At 40.9% G+C, this 26,099-nt stretch overlaps 1 protein-coding gene across 1 annotated transcript in view; it reads right to left on the bottom strand.

Moving 5' to 3' along the window:
* LOC145867291 (uncharacterized) overlaps positions 1–26,099 on the bottom strand; it is a 358,109-nt gene that overhangs the window by 169,688 nt on the left and 162,322 nt on the right. The window lies entirely within an intron of this gene.

Below are 26,099 nucleotides of genomic sequence, written 5' to 3'. Positions count from 1 at the left end.
GGAAAAGTACATTTGACACAAATGACCTTCATAATATCAAAGAACAAATGTGTGTGTCTGAGGGGAAATTAACTTCATACAGCCAAAAGGGGTGAGAAATTATACCAATATCAGTGAACAATTTGCACTAATGTAAATAAACATAGATGATGGAACATATTCCCTTTTGCTGACGTGATGAACCACTAAGGGGACATAAATATTTACCATCTAAACCATGTGTGACCTCTCACCTATCTGGCTGTAGAAGTGTTCTTCCTAACCAGCTCTCTGACTGACTCTCCTATTAGATTAGCTCCACCCTCACTGGGTCTTCAGAGGAGAGGAAGGCTGAGGAGGGATGGAAGGATGAATGGATCAGTCAGTCAATAAAGTGTAGAGCTGCTGTCTGCCAAAATCACTATTTTAGTAGTTCATTAAAGTAAATAAGGCTTTATGACTGCTGAATACCAACGATCAATCACTTAGATCATGTATTTTTAGGTAGAGATACATCCTTGGGACGTCCCTAGCCCATTGAAGTTGACATTTAAAATGGTTAAATGTGATTGTCAGCCCTAACAATCCATTCTAGCACCTCATCAGGCTCTGAAAAAGTCTTCATTGATGACGTGTTCCATCTATTCCAGGGGACAGCAGAGGAACTTCATCGATTCCACTCCTTCATCAATACAAGCAGTAAACATCTGAAATTCACCCTCACCTTCCATGTGCATGAAACAAGTTATCTGGACATTTTGACTAAGAGGGAGGGGGGTGGTTTTAGCACAGACCTATACAGGAAGCCGATGGACAGGACTTCCCTGTTACACGTAGACAGCTTCCACCCTACACCCCTAAAAGAGATCCTCACCATCAACCAATAAAGTCGCATACACAGGATTTGTAGTACACAGAGTGACTATGACAAACAAGCTGACTGTCTGAGTGTTTCAGACAGCGGGGTTACCCAGAGGAATGGCTGGATGAGTGTTTCAGACAGCGGGGTTACCCAGAGGAATGGCTGGATGAGTGTTTCAGACAGCGGGGTTACCCAGAGGAATGGCTGGATGAGTGTTTCAGACAGCGGGGTTACCCAGAGGAATGGCTGTCTGAGTGTTTTCAGACAGCGGGGTTACCCAGAGGAATGGCTGTCTGAGTGTTTTCAGACAGCGGGGTTACCCAGAGGAATGGCTGTCTGAGTGTTTCAGACAGCGGGGTTACCCAGAGGAATGGCTGGATGAGTGTTTCAGACAGCGGGGTTACCCAGAGGAATGGCTGGATGAGTGTTTCAGACAGCGGGGTTACCCAGAGGAATGGCTGGATGAGTGTTTCAGACAGCGGGGTTACCCAGAGGAATGGCTGGATGAGTGTTTCAGACAGCGGGGTTACCCAGAGGAATGGCTGGATGAGTGTTTCAGACAGCGGGGTTACCCAGAGGAATGGCTGGATGAGTGTTTCAGACAGCGGGGTTACCCAGAGGAATGGCTGTCTGAGTGTTTTCAGACAGCGGGGTTACCCAGAGGAATGGCTGTCTGAGTGTTTTCAGACAGCGGGGTTACCCAGAGGAATGGCTGTCTGAGTGTTTCAGACAGCGGGGTTACCCAGAGGAATGGCTGGATGAGTGTTTCAGACAGCGGGGTTACCCAGAGGAATGGCTGGATGAGTGTTTCAGACAGCGGGGTTACCCAGAGGAATGGCTGGATGAGTGTTACAGACAGCGGGGTTACCCAGAGGAATGGCTGGATGAGTGTTTCAGACAGCGGGGTTACCCAGAGGAATGGCTGGATGAGTGTTTCAGACAGCGGGGTTACCCAGAGGAACGGCTGGATGAGTGTTTCAGACAGCGGGGTTACCCAGAGGAATGGCTGGATGAGTGTTTCAGACAGCGGGGTTACCCAGAGGAATGGCTGGATGAGTGTTTCAGACAGCGGGGTTACCCAGAGGAATGGCTGGATGAGTGTTTCAGACAGCGGGGTTATCTAGAGGAACTGCTGGATGAGTGTTTCAGACAGCGGGGTTACCCAGAGGAATGGCTGGATGAGTGTTTCAGACAGCGGGGTTACCCAGAGGAACGGCTGGATGAGTGTTTCATACAGCGGGGTTACCCAGAGGAACGGCTGGATGAGTGTTTCAGACAGCGGGGTTACCCAGAGGAATGGCTGGATGAGTGTTTCAGACAGCGGGGTTACCCAGAGGAACGGCTGGATGAGTGTTTCAGACAGCGGGGTTACCCAGAGGAACGGCTGGATGAGTGTTTCAGACAGCGGGGTTACCCAGAGGAATGGCTGGGTGAGTGTTTCAGACTGCGGGGTTACCCAGAGGAATGGCTGGATGAGTGTTTCAGACAGCGGGGTTACCCAGAGGAATGGCTGGTTGAGTGTTTCAGACAGCGGGGTTACCCAGAGGAATGGCTGGATGAGTGTTTCAGACAGCGGGGTTACCCAGAGGAATGGCTGGATGAGTGTTTCAGACAGCGGGGTTATCTAGAGGAACTGCTGGATGAGTGTTTCAGACAGCGGGGTTACCCAGAGGAATGGCTGGATGAGTGTTTCATACAGCGGGGTTACTCAGAGGAATGGCTGGATGAGTGTTTCAGACAGCGGGGTTACCCAGAGGAATGGCTGGATGACGCAAGGGATCTTTATAAAAATACAGTGGTGGAAAAAGTACCCAATTGTCATACTTGAGTAAAGAAAACATTTAAAATGTCCTTTTAATTTTGTAAATTTAAAACAGAAACATAACTGTTTGTACTTATAGGGAACCAGATCGTGACTAGAACTCAGTTACTAAGTCTTTAACCACACTGTGTTGTTACACTGCTGAGTAAAAACTCATGCTTCCTACACTTTAACTTGTTGTCTGAAGATAAAGTGTACATTTTACTGAACTGCGTCCAGTCAGCAGATGGACTAGATGCCTCTTAGGCCACCCATTGTGACTCCGTCAAGAATTCAGCAGAGCAAGTTTGTATGAAGGTCTGGTTATTAAATGGGTACATAGTTCAATAGTAATATCCTCTAAAACGCTCTGGTGACAAACTTTGCTGCCCTGTTTCCAATTGTCCACATGGCTGGGAGAACCTATTCAAGTAAGTAAGTAAATAGATTATGAAAATGTAAAAAAAACCGATGTATTATTAGCTAACTAGCTACAGTGCAGGCTAACTCAAATGAGCTGCTAAATGAGCTAGCGATCTAGCCAACTTCACATACAGTATAGATAGATAGGTAGCTGGTGATATTTAATTCACTTAGCTAGCGAACTTCATATTAGCTAGCTATCTATTTATCACTGTAAAAAGCAAACTTCAAATGCATTTGTAGGTAGCTAGCTAACAGCCATGGAAGAGGGTGAAAGGATAGCAGCCCCAACTGTCAGTGAGAGAGGAGGCTATTCTGGATAGGGCAGGTACTTTTGTGTAGTTCCTGTCCCTAGAAGTGAGGACGGAGATAATAGTAACATAATATTCAGTGTGGTGTAATCTGACTATAATGAAGTCTGTTTCTTGTGAGGATTTCTGTCCTCAGATAAAGAGCTCTATGAAAGCCAGTCTACATATGAAGAGGTCCCAATGAAGAGCAGTGGTTCTCAGTCCTGGGGACTCAGAGGGGCACATTGTTGTTTTTGCCTTCACACTGCACAGCTGATTCAAATGATTCAAACTCATCATCAAGCTTCAAGTGGTATTTATGTATTCATTTGTGATGCCATCCTTGATATGATCCTGTTATTGTCACATGCTACACATGTACATATGTGTGCCCATGCATCTATCAATCCAATGTTATCATGATTTGTTATCAGGGATATTATACTTTAGTAATCCACAATGACCTGGTGATGTAACAGTCTAATAATTACATTGTCTTCCATATTCCTACAGATACCTTGTAACTGGAGATTCCTTCAAAACGATTGCCTACAGTTACCGTGTAGGGCACTGCAAGGTTGGGTGATCAGGGCCATCTGGGACTGCCTCCTGGAGGAATTCAGGTGTGTGAAGGCTACCTGTGTCCTGCGTAACTTCATGAGGATGGACACGAGGACCAGGAGGGGATCTGCAGCTCGCCGCCGTGTGCCAGAGGAGGAGTCTGCTGCTCTGCAGGATGTTTCAAGGATGGGGTCCAACAACGCAGCAAGAGAGGCAATCCGTGTGCAGGAGATCTTCACCTCCTACTTCTTCAAAGAGGGTGCTGTTCCCTGGCAACACCATAGACGTCACTATGCACAACCAAAGGCTCTTTTAAGAGCCATTCACATTGCAATAAGAGTATTCTTCCATTTACTGAGCTATGTCAACTGCAGTTATTCAATTCACAGTTTCTCTCCCTTTGATTTCTACTTCTCAGGTGAGGGTGCTGTTTAGGTAAGGGTGTGATTTCTGTACAAAAACAAAAACAGGCTATTTTAAATCACCCATATTGAAAAAATGTAGAACAATTAGACACCCTATAACCCACACCTACACACTCATGTATCAATCTGATGGATTGTGTTGTGCAGTAAACAGGCTCAGGTGTATAACTGTGGCTCCTTCCACCTTCAAAGAATAGGCAAGAGGGCCAACCATGGAGAATAGTAAGACACTTCATTATTTCTATAACTACGCTATATTGTTTGTCCTCGTGTGTCCGTTCATGTTTTTCAGCATAAAGTCCTCTGCAACCACTTAGTGTGGTGTGGACACCAGGTGAGGCCACACACAGATTCCTGTGAACACTGTCGCTTTAACTACCTTATTTTCTCAATAACAGTCTCTCTCCTTCACTTCATCCCTCTCTCCCCTTCTCCCTAAATCCTCTAGGTTATATCAGCTGTGTCGGTGAACCCCTCCTGCATCTGAACTGGCTACATAGAGGGCACAGCATGATCAGAGGTGAGAGGTCACTTGGTCAGGTCAACAGGAAGTATTATTAAAGAGATTCTTTACATTGAAATACAGATAGAGATGCAGTAGTCCCAGAGTTAATGATCCCAGGTCAGTTTATATTATACAGGAAGTATTATTAAAGAGATGCTTTACATTGAAATACAGATAGAGATGCAGTAGTCCCAGAGTTAATGATCCCAGGTCAGTTTTGCATTTCACCTCCTGATTGATGACTAACAATGTTAGAATAAAAAATAAAAACACAAGGTTTAAACATGCTCTCTCTCTCACCATCTGTCTCTTGTCTGCAGGTATGTTTTGATGTGAGAGGATGCCAACCCCCAGTCCCGTCATCACCACCTCACTTGCTTTTAAGAACCTTTGGGTCGACTAGAGACACTATGTAATTGTGATGAACTGAGAGAATATTTATGTAGCACTGTGATTCATTAATCATGTGCTGCCTTCCCTGCTCCTATGTGCTTACCTCTTTCCCTTTCTGTCTTTTACACCTCTCTCACCACCTCCTCTTTCTTCCTCTGTTTTTATAATGCACAACAGATGTGCATTGAAGTACAGATTAAACTTGTATTTATAACACTTGGATAATGAGCTTTTCAATAAAGCATTTCACATTCTCTACTGGTTGAAATGAAGTGTAATGTGATTAAATACTCCACCTATCCTGTGTTTATCAGATCAATGCAGATGAAGGGCATTAGATGTTGAGATGAACCAGTGTTAGAGTATTTACATGATGCATAGGAAGTGTAGTGTTCTGTTTTTTAACATGATATTTCTGTATATATGAATTAACTAGTTAAATCATGTTTCTTGTCTATTAGTTACAATGTGTAACCATTGATGTCCCAGGACCAAGATTGGTAAACACTGTTGAAGTGTATAATTGTAATCCATACATGCAGACACAGCGTCATTCAAAGACTGGAATTTGATACTCCTGGTATTGGATATGACTGAAAAATAATCTCAAAGACATTCATACCTAAACTGCACCTTTATTTGCCAAGGTAGAGTACATGATCAGTGAATATGTTAAATGTACAGGCTACAATGTGGGGATCTCATGCATGGTAATAACTACATGTATATACGACTTGCATCCTTGGCACAACATGATATTATATTCTACTCAATCCATAGGCTTCATTAATGTCATTCAGGCTGTTTTGAAGTTGATACAACTGGCTATGATAGCTGAGGTTCATAGGTTCTGAACTAATATGTATACCAAACGTTTGGGTCCATACACAGATCGGCTAGATAGCTAGCTACACATCCATAGGCATACAGGTATTTTAATCATCCACTGCACAATAAGCAAGAACATAGCTAGCTACGTTATTTCATCTATCTGCATGGCAAATATCAGCAAGGCAAGCTAACACAATTGTACATTCAATTTTCAGTAAATTCTTCAGCTGGCTAGATTCTATACATTCACTGTTTCACAAAACAACAGCCTGGTTTGCTGGTTGTTTCAGGAGTCCCTAAAACAACCAGAATGACAATTACATACTCATGTCACAACACCCATAATGCTAGTCAGCTAGCTGGCTAATGTTAGCTAGTCAGCTAGTTGGTTAATGTTAGCTAGTCAGCTAGCTGGTTATTGTTAGCTAGTCAGCTAGCTGGTTAATGTTAGCTAGTCAGCTAGCTGGCTAATGTTAGCTAGTCAGCTAGCTGGTTAATGTTAGCTAGTCAGCTAGCTGGTTAATGTTAGCTAGTCAGCTAGCTGTTTAATGTTAGCTAGTCCGTTAGCTGGCTAATGTTAGCTATTCAGCTAGCTGGCTAAATCGCGATTTTCGTAAATAAACTTTACGATAAGAAAAAGCATAATCGTTTGTCTCTACATTAACTAACATTTCTGTCAACTGTACATGTTTCTGCATGATTCGTTATGACGTTATAATCCCTTACATTTGCTTCCATCCTAGTATTTCTGTCCGCCATCTTTGATCCAGTTCAGTTCTGTGTAGGGGTACCCCTCTCTCCTAGTGTTTCTGTCCGCCATCTTTGATCCAGTTCAGTTCTGTGTAGGGTTACGCCTCTCTCCTAGTATTTCTGTCCTCCATCTTTGATCCAGTTCAGTTCTGTGTAGGGGTATCCCTCTCTCCTAGTATTTCTGTCCGCCATCTTTGATCCAGTTCAGTTCTGTGTAGGGGTACCCCTCTCTCCTAGTATTTCTGTCCACCATCTTTGATCCAGATCAGTTCTGTGTAGGGTTACGCCTCTCTCCTAGTATTTCTGTCCGCCATCTTTGATCCAGTTCAGTTCTGTGTAGGGGTACCCCTCTCTCCTAGTATTTCTGAAGAAAGTCTAACAGTCACTGGTGCAGCAGCAGCCTCCCCCGGTCCTAGGAGTTTAAGATGCGATGGAACGGTTGACGAAAAAAAAAAAATCACAGAAAAAATATATTGACCGATATTGATTTATTTAGGGTGGGGGGGGCTAATGAATATTTTAGGACCAGCGATGTCCCTTATTCCTACACTTTAACTTTTTGTCTGACAATAAAATATACATTTTACTCAACTGCGTTACCCACTCCAGTCAGCAGATGGCGGTCTGGGAATTTAAGGCGATGCTGTTGGTGTGACGTATAATGTAGTGGACGGAACTCTTCTTTCAACATCAGCAACAGTTAGTCAGACACCACGGTAGTTTGCTAGACAAAATAGCCGAACCGATAAAGCTCTTTAGACGCGTTAGTGTATATTAGCCTCTGTGTTTTAAACCCACTACTGTCGTCTAGTTAGTTATCCGATTTAATTTCATATTTACGGTGTTGTTGTTATTATTCAGCTAGCGGGCTGGTTAAGTTAGCATTAGCCTAGCTAGCTAACATCTCCGACCATGCGGTCACTGAGCTACTCTCCTCCTGCTAAAGAAGATGAGGACATCACAGTAAAACAAGAAGTAGAGGGTGAGGCCGTTACTGTGAAAGAAGAAAAAGACGCGTTCAGAGTGAAAGAGGAGGAGGATGTTACAGTAAAAGAAGAGGAGGATGCAGTTTATGGAGTGAAAGAGGAAGAGATGACTGTTACATCGATAGAGGAGGAAACTGGACATCTGGGCCCGGTTTCCCAAACGCATCTTAAGGCGTCCAATGGTTCTAACGGTGAACTTAGCCATAAGATGGTTTTGAGAAACCGTTCCCTGATTAACACTAGTAAGTACTGTCTTAAATACAGAGGCACAAACTCTGCAGTTGTTGAACTGATGTGTGGTGTTAAAGCGGAAATATGCAATAGCTACATCCATATTGTGACTTAGTTAAAACTATAATGTTGATATCATGGATGGTCAGTCCTTGCATCCATAGGTCTGTCTATGAATGTGAAAGTAGTTACATTTCTCCAACCCCATAATCATCTTATAACCAAAACAGTGGTGGAATGACAGCTTTGTTGTTGTATGAACGGCAGATTGATGGGTTGTGTGAGTTATTTCAACAGTAACAAAATGGCTGCCCAGAGGCTTGGTTTGGTAAACAGCTGAGGGATGGGGGAAGGAGGAGTGTAACCACTCAAATTTATTCATCCAGGATGTCATAATGATAGTTTAACCAGGTTTCTAGGATATATAGTATATTCTAGAATTCATCCATGATGTCATAATGATAGTTTAACCAGGTTTCTAGGCTATATAGTATATTCTGGAATTCATCCATGATGTCATAATGATAGTTTAACCAGGTTTCTAGGCTATATAGTATATTCTAGAATTCATCCATGATGTCACAATGATAGTTTAACCAGGTTTCTAGGCTATATAGTATATTCTGGAATTCATCCATGATGTCATAATGATAGTTTAACCAGGTTTCTAGGCTATATAGTATATTCTAGAATTCATCCATGATGTCATAATGATAGTTTAACCAGGTTTCTAGGCTATATAGTATATTCTGGAATTCATCCATGATGTCATAATGATAGTTTAACCAGGTTTCTAGGCTATATAGTATATTCTATAACTGCCAGTGTAGATTTCCTTTGGAGGCAAATTATTAGAGCTGTTGATAAGTCATTGTATAATATTCAGCCAATTGTTTTTCATGTCATTACATTAAAGGCAAGACATACCTAGATTCAATTACATTCATGAATTGGTTTGAAACCTTTGTCTTCTCAAAATTGGTGCCTTGCCGGATTTGTAAAAAAAGGTTTGTCATGAAACTCTATTTTTTTTAAATGTATTTAAATGTAACCTTTATTTAACTATACAAGTCAGTTAACCTCTATGGACTAACATTAGATTATGTCAGCAGAGTACCCAGCCAGAAATAATCAGACACCCATTTTTCAAGCTAGCATATAATGTCACATAAACCCAAACCACAGCTAAATGCAGCACTAACCTTTGATGATCTTCATCAGATGACACCCCTAGGACATTATGTTATACAATACATGCATGTTTTGTTCAATCAAGTTCATATTTATATATCAAAAACCAGCTTTTTACATTAGCATGTGACGTTCAGAACTAGCATAACCCCCGCAAACTTCCGGTGAATTTACTAAATTACTCACGATAAACGTTCACAAAAAACATAATTATTTTAAGAATTATAGATACAGAACTCCTCTATGCACTCGCTATGTCCGATTTTAAAATAGCTTTTCGGTGAAAGCACATTTTGCAATATTCTGAGTACATAGCCCGGCCATCACAGGCTAGCTATTTTGACACCCAGCAAGTTTAGCACTCACCAAAGTCAGATTTACTATAAGAAAAATGTTATTACCTTTGCTGTTCTTCGTCAGAATGCACTCCCAGGACTTCTACTTCAATAACAAATGTTGGTTTGGTTCAAAATAATCCATAGTTATATCCAAATAGCGGCGTTTTGTTCGTGCGTTCAAGACACTATCTGAAAGGTAAATAAGGGTCACGCGCCCGACGCGTTTCGTGACAAAAAAATTCTAAATATTCCATTACCGTACTTCGAAGCATGTCAACCGCTGTTTAAAATCAATTTTTATGCGATTTTTCTCGTAAAAAAGCGATAATATTCCGACCGGGAAACCCTGTATACGCTCAAAGAGAGAGAAAGTAAAAATGGAGTCGCCCCTTGCACGCCCCTCCATTCTCATTGTTCTCAGATCGACCACTTACTGAAGGCGCTAATGTGTTTCAGCCTGGGGCTCCAAAGCCAAGATTCAAATTTCTGGCGCCTTCTGAGAGCCTATGGGAGCGTTAGAAAATGTCACGTCATGCCAGAGATCCCCTGTTTTGGTTAGAGATGATCAAAGAAGGCCATGAAATGGTCAGAGAGAGCGCTTCCTGTTTGGAATCTTCTCAGGTTTCGGCCTGCCAAATGAGTTCTGTTATACTCACAGACACCATTCAAACAGTTTTAGAAACTTTGGAGTGTTTTCTATCCAAAGCTAATAATTATATGCATGTTCTAGTTTCTGGGCAGGAGTAATAATCAGATTAAATTGGGTACGTTTTTTTATCCGGCCGTGCAAATACTGCCCCCTATCCCCAACAGGTTAACAACACCCAAATGGATAACGCTGTTCTTAATACTGTAGCAAACATTATATTAAGCAGGACATTCAAGCGAGCCTTACAATTATAATCCAAAGTAGTGTGAAATGAACTCATAAGCAACCTGGTAATGGAGGTTACTCCCCTGAGTTTCCCCCATTCACATTCAGAATACATTGTGAAAAACTAAAATCTTTGCTCACCATTTTTGCTCCAGGCAGATATACTACATCCATAACTAGTGGTTTCCTCATTAGCAGGGAGGAGTTTCTGCAATCAAATTGCATGTGCATCGCCCTCATGCCACAATTTTAGGAAACACAGAAAGGGCCCTACATTGGAGACCAATTAGTCATCTGGCACAGTGCTTAAGAGTTTCAACAACATGAATAACTTATCTCTAGCCTACAATCATCGATGTTACTACTAATGTGAAAACAAGACAAATATGACTGTTCTTGCTCATTTTAAGACAATTGTCAAGTAATTTTAACGTTCATTACAGACGTCAATTGTTGTACAACATCATGGCAACGCTGTTGGCATCACCTTTTACAGTGGATTACCGCTGTTGTGGGCCTTTAACCATCTGTCTGACTTTGTTGTTCACACAGGAGAGAGATGTGACTATCGTGGATCCTCTGGGGAGCCTCAACAACATCATGATGCTGAAGAGGCAGAGAAGAGTCTCTCCAGATCAGAACACCTCAAGAAACACCTGCAGAGACCCACAGGGAAGAGAACTCACTGCTGCTCTGACTGTGGGAAGAGATTCACCTCATCAACAGGCATTCAAATTCATCAGAGAATCCACACAGGAGAGAAACCTTACGGCTGTGATCAATGTGGGAAGAGTTATAATTCATCTAGCAATCTTATTGTACACCAAAGAACACACACAGGAGAGAAACCTTATAGCTGTGGTCAATGTGGGAAGAGTTTTACTCAGTCAAGCAACCTGATATCACACCAGAGAACACACACAGGAGAGAAACCTTATAGCTGTGGTCAATGTGGGAAGAGTTTTACTGAGTCAGGCAAACTGAAATCACACCAGAGAACACACACTGGAGAGAAACCTTTTATCTGTGGTCAATGTGGTAAGAGTTTTACTACATCTGGCTCTCTGACTGAACACCAGAGAACACACACAGGAGAGAAACCTTGCTGTAATCAATGTGGGAAGAGTTTTACTACATCTAGCTATCTAGCAATACACCAGAGAACACACACAGGAGAGAAACCTTGCTGTAATGAATGTGGGAAGAGTTTTTCTACATCTGGCTATCTATCAATACACCAGAGAACACACACAGGAGAGAAACCTTGCTGTAATCAATGTGGGAAGAGTTTTTCTACATCTGGCTATCTATCAATACACCAGAGAACACACACAGGAGAGAAACTTTATAGCTGTGATCTATGTTGGAAGAGATACTCTGATAAAAGATCTCTGATCAAACATCAGAAAATACATACATGAAGGAGTTGTTTCATGACATCAATGAAAAAATGTCAATGTTTTTAACATTGTAGTAGGAGTATTTTTGGGAATTTCACAATTTAGAACCCTAAACGTTTGCCCCATTCAATTGATTTCAGCGTGATATGGATATTAGCCTTGGGAAAAATCCAGGCTCTGAATTGAAAGAGTTACTATTTATGTGATTTAACAAAAAGTACTAACAAAAAAAGAGTTGTGTTACACTTACCATGTTGGTGACCCACTTGAATCAAAATGCAACACTTCAAAATGTAGCGAGCTGTTTTCTACCAGTTGTCCTCTAACCAGGGATGTACACATTATTCCCAGATTCCGTGTGCTTTTTGAGCTGTTAGTTTTAACAGGACGTGCAACCTCATCTCCCTTCTGTCACACAAATGATTTTAGCATGATATCAATGAGTTATGACAAATAAGTGTTGTGTTCCTTTGTTTAGCGACCCCTAAATTTAAATGCATCACTCCAAAATGTAGCTGACTGTCTTCTGCAGGTTGTCCTCTAACCAGTGAGGTAAAATATATCTCCCATTTCCATGTGTTTTTTTTGGTTGTGCCAAAAACGCTATTTTGACAAGTAGCAATAAATCACTGATATCCATTAGGGGGGAAATCAGGTTGTACGTGCTGTTGAAACTAACATAACTAAAAAAACACATGGAAATGGGAGATATATTTTACCTCACTGGTTAGAGGACAACCTGCAGAAGACAGTCAACTACATTTTGGAGTGATGCATTTAAATGTAGGGGTCGCTAAACAAAGGAACACAAAACTTATTTGTCATCACTCATCGATATCGTTTTCAATTTATCACAAACTGTTTCTGCATTTGGACTATTGATTTGGACACGTTAAAACTGTGACATTGGGGATATCCCACCTAGCAAAATGTAATTGAAACTAAGACTATGCCCGACGTACAATATAAGTTTGTTTTTAGTTGAAAAGAAAACTATTTAATTTCAATGTACTTGCAGCTTATACACATGGATGTCTATAATACATTTTATTAACAATCCTAATAAATTGAGTGCTCCAGTCAACACCTTTAGTTGCTCCACCTTGTGGGTTTTTCTTCTGTTTGCCTCTTCTTGGGCAGATTTAGTGGGTCTCATGGTGGGTGTCTTTTATGTCCCAGTTGTTGTTACTAGTCAACTTTCAGTGGACACTGAGAGCAAAACTGCAAGATTATGTTATAATACTTTTATTGCATCAAATGGTTGTTTTATGCAACAGAATAGAGGGTTCTTATAACTATTGTGTCTGTGTTCTACTGAGGATGGGCCTCTGGGAGAAAACACTGTCAGGAGATTTACAATGTCTTTTGGGTGATAAAACCTAAAGAGACTGCATTCCAGAACAAGAGTTAATGTTTCTGTTCTATATGGTACCAGGGAGAGATGACCTCAGGGCCAGACCCTGGTCTCTACACAAAGAGTACTGTTTTTACAGCAGATACTGTCTGCTGAGAATTATAAGTATCTTTCATACAAATCTTAACCTTGTGACCCGTTCTATACATCTGATGTTCGTCATGTAGGTTAAAAGGGCAATAAAATACCTTTTGTATCGTGGTTCTCAACGAATCATCTGGGGGTGATTCGTCGACCAGCCATCATTATCGTAGAGCACTCAATTGATTCACCCTATATTTGCATGTTGTATTGACCTGCTCCCTTATTAATAAGTGAATAAAGATTTAGTTTAAGATTAACTCTGACTTGTGTGATAAGTTTGTCTCTCCTCATTTGATATTAAAGAAATTAACCACATTTGACGACGGGGATGTGAATCTAGACTTGGTAACCGCTCCTGACGACCTGGGTAAATGATGCACGAGGGATCCCTCTAACTTGGGATCTCAGGGAGACCACACTTCGGGAACGGAGCAAATGGACTCACCTTTGATCTGAGAGGCAGCGAGCCGAGTATAGATGAGCATGAGATAGAAATGTGAAAATATTCCTGCAGGTTAAAATATTGTTGGAAAAACAACTACTTCATTAGGTACGTTTGGGAATAGCATTGTGTGACTGAGTCTTAATCTGATGTTTGGATAGTAACAGATCTGTAGTTCCTCATATAGAAATATGCTTAATCAGATGACTGACATGTGGATACATTTTAGTCATTTAGCAGATGTTATTATCCAGAGTGACTTACAGTAGTGAATGCATACATTTCATACATTTTTTTTTTTTTTTTGTACCACCCCTCCGTGGGAATCGAACCCACAACCCTGGCGTTGCACACACCATGCTGGCGTTGCAAACACCATGCTCTACCAACTAACGTTATCTTGGGGTTCCGTTCCTTCACTGCCCATCATAGAATATCACGGGGTGGTATTGAGAGGGGAATGATATTTTAGAAAGCAGCGGAAGGTCTATAGTTCCTGGGAGGCTTGATTTTGCCGTGGTCTCTGGGAGGTTAGAGAACCGTTGAGGATCCCATGGTCATTGTCTGGGAAACTAAAGTTTATTTTTGGTTCTGCTGGGAGGATGTTTGGAGAGATGCTTCGTTGCTATGGAGAGTCCCTGAAAAAGCAGATGGAATGGTTGTCGTGACTACCTGAGAATTTCTTACGTTTTATGTGGATTCTGTGAATATATGAAAATATGATGAATTGTATGTGTGTATAATGATTACTAGAGATTTGATAAAGTAATACTGGGAATATAATTAGATACAATTTAAACAACCCATATGTAGACGAACATAGGCTTTGAGTTGGTATCTTTAATGGATCATTTGATAAAGATGAGGTTTAAGCATTATTAAACTGTCTACAAAGTCTGAGCAGTTGTCTCAGAAACTGATGGGAGTATGTCCACTTTAGGGTAAGTTACCCTAACAATGTAACTATAAAACGCTTATTGGATTTTCTCAGTCCGGGTACTACATTTCAAATACATGTAAATCTACATTTGAAATGGGGGGGGGGGGGTTCTTCCTGGTATGAGAGGAGTTGGGGGGGAGTTTAGTTAGTTAGTTAGTTAGTTAACGAAGCTAACATTAGCTAGTTCATTATCACAAAAGTGAGAACTGCTCTAGATTGGAAACTTACGTTAATGAGTGTAATGTAGTGTTCTCCTTCCAGGTACTACATTTGAAATAAAACTGCCCTCTCGGACAAGGTGACTTTTATCAATATACACTCTAAAAAGTAAAGGTTCCTGGAGTATCCTTTAGGGGTTCTTCAAATTGGAACTGTGGGGGAACCCCTAAAAGTTCTTTGAAGAACCCCTTATCATGGTTCCTCAAATAACCTTTTGGGGTAATTTTTTTTAACTCCCTGTCCATCCTCCCTCCATTATAAAAACATTTGAATAATAATAATAATAATATTCACAATATTGATTTAAATAATAAATTGTTTATTTAGTGGCACCACAAATGTGAATTAATATTTACAAAACCATTTACCAAACAAAACACATTACAAAATTGCAACATTTCTGCAGACATGTCAGACCATAATAAATAATACATTTACTTAGTGCTTTTCATGACATTTATAAATAATGATGTACAATAAAAACAACATTAAAAATGAATCATAGGTAAACTAACAATATTGTAGACTTGATGCTAAATACAGATTTTTCAGCTTTAGTGTGTATATCATATTCACTTAGTTATGTTAGGAAGTTTTCCATCTTTATGACCGGCCCTGGTAACTTCACCCCAACTTCTCTTATCCCCAGAACACAGTCACTTAACAACATAAGTGTTTTTCTGGCATTTTGGGGAAATTTAAGGGAAAATAAAAATCCAGACGTAGCAGAGCCCCAAGTCCCATGGGGACGTCCTCGAGGGCCTGGATGTTCTCCCCATCAAAGGCCAGCGGGATTTCACTCTCATGGTGAAATGGATTTCCACCGATGTGCAGTAAAGGAGTGAAGAGCGGTGAAATCTGTGTCAACAAAAGTAAGAAAAGATTAATACACAAACAATTAACAAAGAACATAACAAATGTTCAGCTGTAGTTTTATATAAGCATGCACCCCTATGTTTATGAAGAAACAGATGATTGGTGCATAGACATACCTTGTCACGGACATAAAGGCCACTCGGGTCCTCATTGAAGAGGTAGGGCAAGAGCAGAATCACTGCTGTGGTCTCCAGTCCTAGTAAAGTAAAGCAATGATCTTACTACACTTGCTCATTTTATTACAAAATACATTAGAGAAAGGGAAGGAATAAGAGCAAATCCCTCTTCTGTATTGTCCTTCAGGGACTGTCAAAATAGCAGGATGATGTCCTCACCCCTGCCTCGCCTCTCTACCTCTGATAGTCCTTGAATTCTCTTTTTGTCTATATCCATTCCATGGACCTAATTCATTTCTGAGAAGATCTGAAAAGATCATTTGCACACATTTGTATGCTAATAGATGTCAGTTTGTATTGACTGCTATGTAGGTTAAATGTACACTTCAAATGCAGCTGTCCTACAACATATCTGTACCTTCTTCTTGATCCCAATTGCATTGTGTCCATGTTCTGTACCATCTAAGATATTAATTTCCCTCCACAAGGGGGCGGACATGTAACGTTTCCAAAATGGGATAGTATTGTACATGTAACGTTTCCAAAATGGGATAGTATTGTACATGTAACGTTTCCAAGATGGGATAGTATTGTACATGTAACGTTTCCAAAATGGGATAGTATTGTACATGTAACGTTTCCAAAATGGAATAGTATTGTCCATGTAACGTTTCCAAAATGGGATAATATTGTACATGTAACTTTTCCAAAATGGGATAGTATTGTCCATGTAACGTTTCCAAAATGGGATAGTATTGTACATGTAACTTTTCCAAAATGGGATAGTATTGTCCATGTAACGTTTCCAAAATGGGATAGTATTGTACATGTAACGTTTCCAAAATGGGATAGTATTGTACATGTAACGTTTCCAGAATGGGATAGTATTGTCCATGTAACGTTATGCCCCCTTGTGAGTTAATAGTATTGCATGCTGTAGCAGGCTATATAAAGAGGAAGACCTCCATTGATGATTCAGTTCGTTGTAACATCTCGTCTGGACAGGTCACCGTCCTTAGTTAGTTAGTTAGTTAGTTAGTTAGTTAGTTAGTTAGTTAGTTAGTTAGTTAGTTAACGAAGCTAACGTTAGCTAGTTCATTATCACAAAAGTGAAAACTGCTCTAGATTGGAAACTTACATTAATGAGTGTAAAGCCGTGTTGGCTTTATGGAAACGATATACAATATATGGGAAAGAATATAGTTGAGGAAATAATCCAAACCTAGTTGTGCCTAGTTAGGACATAACGTTAGCTAGCTAGCTAACGGTACTGTACTGTAGCTCATACAACGCCGACGGTCAAACCCGGCTTTCTAATATTTACGTTCATTAACTTTTGTAACGTTATGGAAGATATTCACAGAAAACTATTATTAGTATGTTATATTATTATAATACATTATTTCGAGACATATTCAGAGCCAAACATCAACCCAACTTAACCTTTTTAACTGTTGTCGCATCCAAACTTGTCACCATCGTTTTCAGTTGTAATTGCGAAGTTCCCGGAAGAAGTCCAGCAACAACGGAGGTTCCTCGATGAACCCACCTTCTAACAAGTTCTTTGAAGAACCTTTTGGGCTTTTTTTCATTGACCAAGAACCCTACGGTTCTTAGGGGATCTGAGAACAACTCCAGTTGAACCCTTCATTTTTAGAGTGTAGTCGGCTCTATTTACTCTCAGATTCAAACATGATGATTAGTATCAACGATCAAGTCAGCTGCTGCTGCTCCAATACAATATGAGGTGAGACGATGAACTGGGCAGTCAGCTGCTGCTGCTCCAATACAGTATGAGGTGAGACGGTGAACTGGGCAGTCAGCTGCTGCTGCTCCAATACAGTATGAGGTGAGACGGTGAACTGGGCAGTCAGCTGCTGCTGCTCCAATACAGTATGAGGTGAGACGATGAACTGATGTTGAACTGGGCAGTCAGCTGCTGCTGCTCCAATACAGTATGAGGTGAGACGGTGAACTGATGTTGAACTGGGCAGTCAGCTGCTGCTGCTCCAATACAGTATGAGGTGAGACGGTGAACTGATGTTGAACTGGGCAGTCAGCTGCTGCTGCTCCAATACAGTATGAGGTGAGACGGTGAACTGATGTTGAACCGGGCAGTCAGCTGCTGCTGCTCCAATACAGTATGAGGTGAGACGGTGAACTGATGTTGAACCGGGCAGTCAGCTGCTCCAATACAGTATGAGGTGAGACGGTGAACTGATGTTGAACCGGGCAGTCAGCTGCTGCTGCTCCAATACAGTATGAGGTGAGACGGTGAACTGATGTTGAACTGGGCAGTCAGCTGCTGCTGCTCCAATACAGTATGAGGTGAGACGGTGAACTGATGTTGAACCAGGCAGTCAGCTGCTGCTGCTCCAATACAGTATGAGGTGAGACGGTGAATATGTACATGTAGGTAGAGTTATTAAAGTGACTATGCATAGATGATAACAGAGAGTGGGGGGGGGGGGGGGGGGGCTTCCTCTGACACCGCCTGGTAAAGAGGTCTTGGATGGCAGGGAGCTTGGCCCCAGTGATGTACTGGGCTGTACGCACTACCCTCTGTAGTGCCTTGCGGTCGGAGGCAGAGCAGTTGCCATACCAGGCAGAGATGCAACCAGTCAGGATGCTCTCGATGGTGCAGCTGTAGAAGCTTTTGAGGATCTGAGGACCCATGCTAAATCTTTTCAGTCTCTTGAGGAGGAATAGGTTTTGTCGTGCCCTCTTCACGATTATCGTGGTGTGCTTGGACCATGATAGTTTGTTAGTGATGTGGACACCAAGGAACCTGAAGCTCTCAACCTGCTCCACTACAGCCCCGTCGATGAGAATGGGGGCGTGCTGTCTTCCTTTTCCTGTAGTCCACAATCATCTCCTTTGTCTTGATCACGTTGAGGGAGAGGTTGTTTTCCTGGCACCACATGGCCAGGTCTCTGACCTCCTGACCTCCCTGTCTCATCGTTGTTGGTGATCAGGCCTACCACTATTGTGGCATGGGCAAACTTAATAATGGTGTTGGAGTCGTGCCTGGCCGTGCAGTCATGAGTGAACAGGGACTACAGGAGGAGACTGAGCAGCACCCCAGAGGGGCCCCTGTGTTGAGGATCAGCGTGGCGGGTGTGTTGTTACCTACCCTTAAAAAACCTCTCTGGGCTACGCAACAGCCAGTGTAATCCCGTGGCGGGATATTCAAATACCTTAGAAATGCTATTACTTCAATTTCTCAAACATATGACTATTTTACACCATTTTAAAGACAAGACTCTCGTTAATCTAACCACACTGTCCGATTTCAAAAAGGCTTTACAACGAAAGCAAAACATTAGATTATGTCAGCGGAGTACCCAGCCAGAAATAATCAGACACCCATTTTTCAAGCTAGCATATAATGTCACATAAACCCAAACCACAGCTAAATGCAGCACTAACCTTTGATGATCTTCATCAGATGACAATCCTAGGACATTATGTTATACAATACATGCATGTTTTGTTCAATCAAGTTCATATTTATATCAAAAACCAGCTTTTTACATTAGCATGTGACGTTCAGAACTAGCATTCCCACCGAACACTTCCGGTGAATTTACTAAATTACTCACGATAAACGTTCACAAAAAACATAACAATTATTTTAAGAATTATAGATACAGAATTCCTTTATGCACTCGCTATGTCCGATTTTAAAATAGCTTTTCGGTGAAAGCACATTTTGCAATATTTTGAGTAGATAGCCCAGCATCACAGGGCTAGCTATTTAGACACCCACCAAGTTTAGCCCTCACCAAAGTCAGATTTACTATACGAAAAATGTTATTACCTTTGCTGTTCTTCGTCAGAATACACTCCCAGGACTTCTACTTCAATAACAAATGTTGGTTTGGTTCAAAATAATCCATAGTTATGTTCAAATATCCTCTGTTTTGTTCGTGCGTTCAAGACACTATCCGAAGGGTAAATAAGGGTGACGCGCCCGACGCGTTTCGTGACAAAACATTTCTAAATATTCCATTACCGTACTTCGAAGCATGTCAACCGCTGTTTAAAATCAATTTTGATGCCATTTTTCTCGTAAAAAAGCGATAATATTCCGACCGGGAAAGCGTGTTTAGTTCAAAGACAGAGAAAATAAAAACATGGGGTCGCCTCGTGCATGCGCCTCAGTCTCATTGTCCTCTGATAGACCACTTACCAAAGGCGCTAATGTTTTTCAGCCAGGGGCTGCAAAGACATCATTCAGCTTTTTCCCGAGTTCTGAGAGCCTATGGGAGCCGTAGGAAGTGTCACGTTACAGCAAAGATCCTAAGTTTTCAATAAAGAGAGTCAAGAAGCCCTAGGAATGGTCAGAGAGGGCACTTCCTGTACAGAATCTTCTCAGGTTTTTGCCTGCGATATGAATTCTGTTATACTCACAGACACCATTCAAACAGTTTTAGAAACTTTAGGGTGTTTTCTACCCAAAGCCAATTATATGCATATTCTAGTTTCTGGGCAGCAGTAATAACCAGATTAAATCAGGGGCGTTTTTTATCCGGCCGTGTAAATACTGCCCCCTACCCCTAACAGGTTAAAAAACATGAGCTGGCGCACACCCAGAAAAATAGTTTGTGAGGAGGTGCTGACTAACGGCGAATAAACTATAAACTATCAAAATAAATAAAGTCGCACACTCCATGTATAAACTCCCAGCAATTGAATGGGTATTTACCAACGTTTCAGCATCACTGTGCCTTCTTCAGGGTGATGTCATCAATACTTGAACCAGCTTATGTAGACAAACAGTGCAATTAGTGCAACCAATGACAATAGTGAGGGGTGTGTCATAATGATTAAGTTCATTAAAATGAATTAGTGAAATTGTTAAAAAATATGACATATTAAATATATTACTGTATTGTTATCATATAGAAACATCATGGAACATTGTACATCATATTAAATATATTACTCTATTGTTATCATATAGAAACATCATGGAATATTGTACATCATATTAAATATATTACTCTATTGTTATCATATAGAAACATCATGGAATATTGTACATCATATTAAATATATTACTGTATTGTTATCATATAGAAACATCATGGAATATTGTACATCATATTAAATATATTACTGTATTGTTATCATATAGAAACATCATGGAATATTGTACATTATATGACCATCAACATACATTATTGTTTCATTCAATTTCACATAATAAGGATATTTAATATTTTCAAGTTCAGAAGTCAGAACTCATCACCTGCTATGTAAAAGAGACAGAAGAATGCACAATGGTCAATGCTATCTGGGATCCTTGGGACATCCCTACCCTAAACCCTAACCTTAACCCCTAACCTTAACCATTTTAAATGTCAACTTCAACGGGCTAGGGACGTCCCAAGGATGTATCTCTACCTGAAAATACATGATCTAAGTGATTGATATTTGGTATTCAGCAGTCATAAAGCCTTATTTACTTTAATGAACTACTAAAATAGTGATTTAGTCAGAGAGCATAGACAGCAGCTCTACACATTATTGACTGACTGATCCATTCATCCTTCCATCCCTCCTCAGCCTTCCTCTCCTCTGAAGACCCAGTGAGGGTGGAGCTCAGTCAGAGAGCTGTTGAGGGACTGGTTAGGCAGAACACTTCTACAGCCAGAGAGGTGAGAGGTCACACATGGTTTAGATGGTAAATATTTATGTCCCCTTAGCGGTTCATCACATCAGCAAAAGGGAATATGTTCCATCTATGTTTATTTACATTAGTGCAAATTGTCCACTGATATTGGTGTAATTTCTCACCTCCCTTGGCTGTATGAAGTTAATTTCCCCTCAGGCACACACATTTGTTCTTTGATATTATGAAGGTCATTTGTGTATAATGTACTTTTCCCCAACATCTCTTTACATTGCTGATGCATATTCAGTGGCCTGACTGTATCCATACTATATCAAAAGCCCATCCTGGTAGATCTGAACCTAATGCAGCTTGGAGAGATCAGATGACAGAAGTCACATTTAGGTGCCAGGTGTAACTGAGGCCATAGATGCTCCATATCCATTACTTTGAGTGGTTTATATAATATGACTAAATGTGTTTCTGTGTTGCAGGTGCAGTCAAGAAATGGAACAGCAAGGCCACAGAACATGACATAAGCAGAGCTGTGGGAGACCACCTCAAGCCCCTGGTAGAGCCGGGGGTGGTGTTTACCACTTCAGCAGTCTGTTGATTGGTCAGTCACTGGGTTCATTTGTTTTATTATATGGTCAAATCAAATCAAGCTTGATTCATACAGCACATTTCAGACATGGATGCAACAAAATGGCTTCACAGGAAAAATATTTTTAAAAACATTGAAAATAAACAGAAATATTTAGTACACAACAAACATAAGAGGATAAAAAACAGAAGACTAAACTGAAAAACTAATGATTAAAATGTTAATTGGATGCAATATCCAACCCAAAATATAAGCTTGGGACACTGAAAGTTGACTAGTAACAACAACTGGGACCTAAAAGACACCCACCATGAGACCCACTAAATCTGCCCAAGAAGAGGAAAACAAAAGAAAAACCCACACCAAACTTAAAGACAGGAAGTAAACCAAAAAGGTGGAGCAACTAAAGGTGTTGACTCTCCACATGTATCAAGACAACTGGAGCACTGGGCCAGACACTCTTAAATAGAACCTGGACCAGCTCAGGTGAAACACCTTCCCACTAACGAGATGGACAAGCCAGCACAGGTGTAACACATACTGACTAACGAGGTGACACCAATCAGTGCGTCCTACGTGCTAACGAGCTAGACGTGCTAACGAGCTAGACGTGCTGACGGGCTAGACGTGCTGACGGAGCTAGACGTGCTAACGAGCTAGACGGGCTAACGAGCGAGACGTGCTAACGAGCGAGACGGGCTAACGAGCTAGACGGGCTAACGAGCTAGACGTGCTAACGAGCGAGACGGGCTAACGAGCTAGACGTGCTAACGAGCTAGACGTGCTAACGAGCTAGACGTGCTAAAGTCCAACCTCAAAACATAAATGGAAAAACCAAAGCCTGTAACACCTTCCCCTTTAAGACAACAAATATATCCTATATTTTTGTTGGAAAAGTTTGCTCACCACCAACAGAAAACAACTTCCATTTCACATTATAATCAACTACAATGCTTCACCTTCTACAATATAAACATGGTGTCTACTGGATGTCAACAATTAAAAACAAGAAAAAAACACGTATTTCTAAATAATAATATACAATAGTATAATTTTTCTCCTTTTTCTTTCTATAGAATCCTAAATCCCACTAGCTTCTAGAACACTCATCTTCCTAAAACTCACTAGCTTCTAGAACTCTCCTCTTCCTAAAACTCACTAGCTTCTAGAACTCTCGTCTTCCTAAAACTCACTAGCTTCTAGAACTCTCGTCTTCCTAAAACTCACTAGCTTCTAGAACTCTTGTCCCCTTGGAACGAGCCCAAACAAAATGTATCTCCAATACGGAAAAACGTGCAGTCAAAATAAATAAAGATCCATAGCAACGCACTAGCTAAACACAAATCTAATATCCATTTGGGGGGAAATCAGGTTGAATCTGCTCTTGAAACTAACACAACAAAAAAAAAAAAACTTGGAAATGGAGATATCTTTCACCTCACTGGTTAGAGGACAACCTGCAGAAGACAGTCAGCTACATTTTGAAGTGATGCAGTTAAATTTAGGGGTCGGTAAACAAAGGAACACAACACTTATTTGTCATAACTCATCGATATCATGTTGAAATCAATTGTACGACAGGAGGGAGATGAGGTTGCATGTCCTGTTAAAACGAACAGCTCAAAAACCACACAGAATCTGGGAATAATGTGTACATCACTGGTTAGAGGACAATTTGTAGAAAACAGCCAGATACATTTTGATTCCAGTGGGTCACCAACATGGTAAGTGTAACACAACTCTTTTTTTGTTAGTCACTTTTTATTAAATCTCATAAATAGTAACTCTTCGATTTCAGAGCCTGGATTTCCCCCCTGAGGCTAATATCCATATCATGTTGAAATCAATAGAACAGGGGACAAACGTTTAGGGTTCTACATTGTGACATTATTAAAATACTCCTTCTACAATGTTAAACATTCTACATTGTGAGATTTCATTGATATCATGAAACAACTCCTTCATGTATTTTCTGATGTTTGATCAGATGTCTTATCGGAGAATCTCTTGTCACACTGATCACAGCTATGATTTCTCTCCTGTGTGTGTTCTCTGGTGTAGAGTCAGAGAGCCAGATGTAGTAAAACTCTTCCCACATTGATCACAGCTATAAGGTTTCTCTCCTATGTGTGTTCTCTGGTGTAATATCAGGTTGTCTGACCGAGTAAAACTCTTCCCACATTGATTACAGCTATAAGATTTCTCTCCTGTGTGTACTCGCTGGTGTTTAGTCAGATGGCAAGATGAAATATAAGTCTTCCCACATTGATCACAGCTATAAGGTTTCTCTCCTGTGTGTGTTCTCTGGTGTATTATCAGGCTGTCTGGCCGAGTAAAACTCTTCCCACATTGATCACAGCTATAAGGTTTCTCTCCTGTGTGTGTTCTCTGGTGTACAGTCAGGTAACTAGATGAAATAAAACTTTTCACACATTGATTACAACTAAAAGATTTCTCTCCTGTGTGTATCCTCTGGTGTGATAACAGGTTGCTTGACTGAGTAAAACTCTTCCCACATTCAGTACAGCTGTACGGTTTCTCTCCTGTATGTGTTCTCTGGTGTATAGTCAGATAGCTAAATGTAGTAAAACTCTTCCCACATTGATCACAGCTGTAAGGTTTCTCTCCAGTGTGAATTCTCAGGTGTACTTTTAGTGCTTTTAATCTTAAGTAACTCTTCCCACAATCAAAACAGTGGTGAGATTTCTCTCCTGTGTGTGTTCGCTGGTGTATTTTAAGTTCTGATGAAGATTTGCAATGTTTTCCACAGTCAGAGCAGCAGATAGATTTCTTCCCTGTGGGTCTCTGCTGGTGTTTCTTGAGGTGATAGAATCTGGACAGACTCTTCTCTGACTTGTTAGCATCATGATGTTGAGACTCCCCAGAGGATCCATGATAGTCACGTCTCTCTCCTGTGTGAACAAGTCAGACAGATAGTTAAAGGCTCACAACAGCAGAAATCCACTGAAAAAGGTGATGCCAACAGCGTAGCCATGATACTGTACAACAATTGAGTCTGTAATGAATGTTAAAATTACTTGACAATTGTCTTAAGACAGTCAAGTGAGCAACAATAGTCATATTTAGTCTTGTTTTCACATTAGTAGTAACTAGAAATAAGTAAAAGGTGTTGAACTCCTAAGCAGTGTGCCAGGCCACTTTTGTTCTCAAATATAAGCATCTTTTTCTGTGTTTGCTAAAATTGCGACAAGGGCGATGCACACACAATTTGATTGCAGAAACACCTCCCTGCTAATGCAGAAACCGCTAGTTATGGATGTAGTATATCTGCCTGGAGCAAAAATGGTGAGCAAGTGGCCTAAGCTGTGCCATTAGAGATTCTGGGTTCGAGTCCAAGCTCTGTTGCAGCCGGCCGAAACCGGGAGGCCCATGGGGCGACACACAATTGGCCCACCGTTGTCCGGGTTAGGGGAGGGTTTGGCCGATTTTGATCTTAAGTAACTCTTCCCACAATCAAAACAGTGGTGAGATTTCTCTCCTGTGTGTACTCGCTGGTGTATTTTAAGTTCCGATGAAGATTTGCAGTAAGATTTCCATGTGAGAGATCTTCGTCTCTGCAGGTGTTTCTTGAGGTGTTCTGATGTGGAGAGACTCTTCTCTGCCTCTTCAGCATCATGAGGTTGTTGAGGCTCCCCAGAGGATCCATGATAGTCCTGTCTCTCTCCTGTGTGAACAACAAAGTCAGACAGATGGTTAAAGGCCCACAACAGCGGAAATCCACTGTAAAAGGTGATGCCAACAGCGTAGCCATGATGTTGTAAACAATTTAAGTCAGTAATGAATGTTACAATTATTTGACAATTGTCCTAAAATGAGCAAGAATAGTCATATTTTTTTGTCTTGTTTTCACATTAGTAGTAACATGATGTTTGTAGGCTAGAAATAAGTTATTAAAGTTGTTGAAATCCTAAGCAGTGTGCCAGACG

This window comes from Salmo salar, unplaced genomic scaffold (genome assembly GCF_965601325.2).
Source record: "Salmo salar unplaced genomic scaffold, fSalSal1 ptg000257l, whole genome shotgun sequence".
NCBI classification, from domain to species: domain Eukaryota; kingdom Metazoa; phylum Chordata; class Actinopteri; order Salmoniformes; family Salmonidae; genus Salmo; species Salmo salar.
Note: the sequence above shows the minus strand (reverse complement) of the source record. Positions and strands in the feature narration are given on the sequence as shown.